Source organism: Theobroma umbraticum, unplaced genomic scaffold, assembly GCF_002168275.2.
Source record: "Theobroma umbraticum cultivar Fairchild unplaced genomic scaffold, ASM216827v3 scaffold_147.0, whole genome shotgun sequence".
NCBI classification, from domain to species: Eukaryota; Viridiplantae; Streptophyta; class Magnoliopsida; order Malvales; family Malvaceae; genus Theobroma; species Theobroma umbraticum.
The window spans coordinates 8,651,005-8,657,004 of NW_018397259.1; positions in this window are offsets into that span (position 1 = coordinate 8,651,005).

The following is a 6,000-nucleotide window of genomic DNA, read 5'->3' on the forward strand; positions in this document are numbered from 1 at the left end:
ACAGCAATGATGTCTCAATGTTTGAATTATTATCAATTTATCATCTAATGTTCATTATCATAAAAGAAAAAGAGATAATAAGTTTTAATCTAAATTAAAATTATTAATTGGACAAATAAAGATTAAAGATATTGAAATATATAAAATAAGTAATACCATTTATAACCAAATTATTAATTTTATATAGTTAAATATATAAAATTATTAATTTTTTTGACCCATAGGGCTAGCCCTCCCCAACCCACCTCATCCCACTTATTTGATGAACTGCTCATTTAAGCCCGATTTTAATATAAATCCAAATTTTTAAATTCAACCCACTTTCATATTTAATAAAATATGAACTAACTCAAAGGACCAGACCCATTTTAACAGGTTTACTTAATAATCTAGAGATGACAATCGGGTAGGGCAAGATGATTTTTTGACCATTCCGAACTCAACTCTACTCTTATCTTTTTCTTAATTCAAACTCATCCCGCCTCAGTGTTGAATTGAATAAAAATTTTCTGTCTCCATTTGGTGTCTCTATATTGACATCTCTACCTTATTGTTATGTCATTTGTCCACTCTTTGTATTCAAAAGCTAATCGGAGTACATCTTAAATCCAAATAAGGCATTGATAAATAAAGGAGTGGGCATGTGATTTAATAATATGAAAGAGGCGTCAAAAGAGATATCAAATGAGGGCAGAAGATTTTTATTCAGCTATAGTAGATTTTAGATTAATTAAGACACCAAAATATTACGAAGTAAATTATTGGTGGGTTGGTACATTTGTTGGCAACTAAATTGGAACATATATGGTTTTGTTTCCTAAGGCCCTGGAATTGGTAGTCTTCGAGCTTGTTGAAATAAGTAGTTTTCTTACTTGGCATATGCATGTCTGAGGCACAAACTCGGTGGGTGATGTAGGGGTGCACGACCTGTCCATGCCAGGTTTTAAACCTGAATAATCTTTGATCTGAGGTGTGTGCTTTGCTTGCAGTAAGGATGGTGGTAACAAGATGCCACGGTTTTCTTCGGCTGTTTTTGGAGTCTTTGCCGTGTGCGTTGAGTCAAAAATTGTAATGTCGCATGGAATCTGTTATTGAAATTTCATAAAAATAGATTTAAATTCATATTTAATGTCTTTTATTTCACCTTTAATATTTTAAATTAACTCATCTTGATTTTTTTTAAAAGCTAGATTCTCGAACCGACACAATTGTCAAATTCATCGGCACTAACTAATTAACACCATTACGAGAAATCTAGTTAGAATAGCGAGAAGACCTTCCCATTCAGACAGCTTTAGGAAAATTCATTTCTTTTTACGGGTTATTTTGTGCTGTAAGACCCTCCTCTTATTTCTTGAACATAGAGCTTCAATTTGCCTTCATTGATAGGAATTAACACGAGTAATCAGAAATCTTATAGGTTGTTTAGTTCCCGACCCATGCTAAGATAAGATGTCCTATCCTATATATAAGGATCGTATATTAAAAATTAATTCCAATGAAGAGTCATGAGTGTAAGAATACCAACAATCGAGATGAATGAATTTATCAATTGACTTAATCTCTCGTTAATAAATGAGTCAATTGACAGATAAAGTGCATACTCACAGTGTACCGTAGGCTTCACATAGAAGGAAAAGGAAAACAATCAGATTAATTGCTGTTAGTGGAGAGAAACTCACGTGATTCTTTCTCTTATGTCAAAAGAAAAAGCCATCTTCTACTTAAAAAAGTTTAAAGTTGAAGCTCGATTCATCTTTTTCTCATATACTCTCCGTTAGTCTTCCTCCTTAATGTTGACATTGTATCTTCCAATTCCATAGGAAAAGAGATGGAGAGAATTACTTGGAAGGAAAGACTTGAGTTAAAAGTTTACCTCGAATCTAGGCTATAGCAAAAGGTAAAAGCAAAAGCAAACTAAGAAGGTAAGAAGATAGGAATATAGATTAATTAATCTTTAGTGCTATGAATTAATTTAACTATTCTTCTTCTTTCTAATTATATATTGGGAAGAAGGAAGATTTTTTCTCTAGTAGTAGTGTCGCTTTCTTCTTTAACTGGGGTGGAAAACTAATGCACCGGCTTAGAAAAATAAGTCTAGGGCATTGTAATTGGTAGTGCATATACAGACTTAAGGGGTAAAGTGCAATTGGAGTGGGAAATTTGATTCAACCCCAAGAATTTCATTGACCTTAGAGTGCAAGGCATCTCAAAGAATGCTTGACTAAAGTGGATTCTTGCCTAGCAGTTGTATTGCACTCAAGCAATGATAGTGACGAAGAATATTGTTGCCTCTACAGCTTGCCTAGGAAGAGCCAAAATGATAGCCAAAATAAAATTGTGGCATCTTAGCTTGAATCCAGTATTGTTGGAAAAAGAAAATCGTGTTTTTTCGAGAAAGATATTTAAATTTATTTTTTTGAAAAGGAATATGCATACTTACTATTAAACCCAATATTCAGATCCATAAAACATGCTTATTTTAAAATTAAATAAAAAAAAAAGCTTTAGTCTAAATAATTAAAAGGCTAAGGGAATTAATGTGAAACGTGCTTCGAAGGCATATTGAGATGCCTTATCCCATCCAGGTATGGAGGAATCCACTTTCTTTTTATTAATATTTAAACTTTTCCTAAGAATGTTTGGTAGAAGGAAAGGGGAAAGAAAAGGAAAGAAAGAGAAAAACCTAATTAATTTATCTTTTAATTATTATAATGATGAAGATGAAAGGTTGAAAGAAAGCAAATTTATTTTTATATCTTGTTGCCTCCTGTTCTTGTTTCCCTAACCAACATCTAGTAGAATCTAACTACTGTGGTAATCGGAATATCCCATTAAAATTTTAAATTTAAGCTTGAAGGTTCTCAGAATTCAAATTGTAAGTTGGGGATTGAATTTTTTTGGATCTTTTTATATAAAAAAAATGGAGCAAAAGTCCTGCTATGTGCAATAAGGAAATCAGTGGGAAATTGCTATATATGGTGCATAATGCACATGCTTCTTAGTGAAAATATTTGATTCTATAAGATCTTCTCGTTCCCTACATATTTATACACCTCTCTTTGGAAGTTCTTTTCAACATGTTTCTGCTATTACCCAAAGATCACTCCTATGATTTTTTTATTACCAGCACTAAACTATCCATAAATGGAAATATATATATATATATATATATATATAAATATACTTTCCCCCTTTAGTACGTTGATGGAAATATATGAATTCTAAGGAAAATTATATCAATTTGACACAAAGCACATGATATCATGTTTCAACCAAGGCAATTTCAAAGTCATTGATACATAAATTGATAAGAGAAAAGTCTTAACAACTCTTTAGACAAAGGGTGTGATCATGCAGGCGTTGTGGGGGTACTTCTTCTTTGACAAGAAATTATACCTAGAGACCAAGAGCTATCACATTCACTTCCCAATGTTTAAGTGGAAATTTCTTGCCAACTTCACATCCCACAATCCTATGCTTGTCCCACTCTTCTGCAAAATCTTGCAACACAAGGAGGCCTTAATTGACATTTGAAGTAGTAAAGTCTAAGACTTGTCCCATAATCTGAGAACATGATAAAGGAGAAGGAAGAATAAAGAGGAAAATGGAATTTATTTACTTATATATACCAATATATGAACAGAATCAAAATAAATTTCATTATTGAGAGGACCAGATATTGGAATATACCATGGAATTATAAATATTGAAAGGAAAATCAAGAATGAGGAATCCACAGGTTTGAAGTTTCACTATTGAGAGGGCCAGATATTGGAACTATGCACACAAGTCCTCTATCATATACTTAATATTTTCAATCAAATAAATTTATTCGGTGTTTTTAATTCATATATGCTTAGATAAACTTCTGTCATTTAATATATTTCCCCTCCTTCCTTTACATTTAAATCTAACAATTTTTCAAATTAATTTATTAAAGTATTATTAGCTATATTAAGACATACAAAATGTGTGATTGAAGCATTTATCTTGTACTCTATAATTAAAGTTTACATTGAGCTTAGGAAGTTGTCTCATCTCAATTACATGATTTTTAGTTAGTATATTATTTATCAATACATTTAGCAAGACATGCATCACGGGTTTATATTTACAATCCAAAAAACCTACTATTACATAAAATAAGATCCGTATTTATAAATTTAAAATTTTACTTTATCTTTTATTAGTGACACATACACATACTTTTAAATCAAATACACTAATGTTCATAGAGATTATTATCTTTTTCGAAAAAGGCCTCATTATTAGAGAATATACTAAACTTAGAAACTTAGCCTTAAAAAGCCGCAAGAAGAATTTTTGTTCCCTCCTCCTTGTAAATCCTCATGCTTTATCTGGTCGTTCATGCTATATAAATACTGTAACGGTTTTGGTCGAGGAAGCTACAGTGCAGCTTCCTCGACGCGTTTACTTCATCTTTGATGACGAGAATCGAATCGTCGCTATAAAACCTATACGTGTTCCTTCTCTAAACCCAAAGCAAAATCCTCTCTTCCATTCTGTTTTCTCCTTTTCCTTTTACAGCATGTCTCTCAGGTCTCGAAAACCGAGCGAATTCCCCTCCATGCTCCTCCAAGAAGACCCTCCACCGCCAGCTTCGAAACCTTACATACGAAGGTGGCGGGTAGCGGTTACGGCCATAACCGTGACTAGGTTTCTCGTTGGCTTGACTAAGAAAGTTGTGGAGAAAAATGCCGAGCTTTTGCGATCCCTCTCTTTCGTTACCATCGACATTGAAGGAAGTGGCGACGAACTTGTGCCTATCCTCGACGTCGATGCTCAGGGTCTTGCCAAGATGGTGAAAGAGAAGAGCTTGCAGAGTTTGACTGATCAGTATGGAGGAGTTAAGCAGGTTGCCACGCTCCTTCAAAGTGATTTGAAGAAGGGAATAAAAGGTGAATTTAATATCTTTATTCATTTTCTCAGTAAAAAGTAAATTTATATTTGATTAAAATAAGTAAATACTAATTAAGATGTGACATCAATTTAAATATTTTATATCAAGTTAAAATTATATTTGATTAATGAATAAATTTATAAAAGTTACCCTATAAATGATAATAGTACAAAATTGCTTAAAAAGAGTCATAATACTTACTTCTTTATCGAACCCACATATATATATATATATATATATATATATATAAACAAACCAATTCGGTTGTAATGAGATCAGACTAAAACTGTTAAAATTATATATTATTGTGTCATATGGAAGTTAATTAAATTTGATTATTATCTGTTTTAAAATATAATCTTATTTTAATATGTTTTATAAAATAAAAAATGAACAAATTACGAGATCAAATAAAAGATATTTTCTTTCAACATATATATAATTATTTTAATATTATTGATTGATTGATTGATTTATATCAATTTAATGATTAAACTATATGATTAGATTGATTTCATCTTAATGTAGTATCCATGTATGCTCCCTCAAAATAAACATGGATTTAAGAAAAATTCTTATCTTTTTCTTTGTAGTTAATTTGAGGGAATACAAGGAAATGAACATGAATTAGTTCTAGAGAAGATAGAATTGCATGTTTATGATCTTATCCGAATGCTGTAAATTGTTTCTGTGATCAGCATAAATTGGATGTAGAAAATTAAAAGTGAACCCAAAATATTTCTGGTTCATACCCATTGACCTAGGGCGCCTAAGGGTAATTTTCCAGAGACAGACCCTCCGCCCTCTTCTTCCTTCCTCGACCTCTTCTCAAAAAATATTTTTTTCAATTTATTCAAATAATAAAAAACATTAAAGTTTTCATTAAAGTGTTTTTCACAGAAAAGATTTTCTTTCGGTAACTTAATTTCGAATTATGAAAAACAATAGAACAACTATCCCAGATCAGTTTAGATATTCAAGTAGTATATACATACATACACATATATATGGAAAAAGCAATGTTTCTTGATAACTATAAGTAAGAATTGGCATGTTAATCTTAAATGAATTGTTAC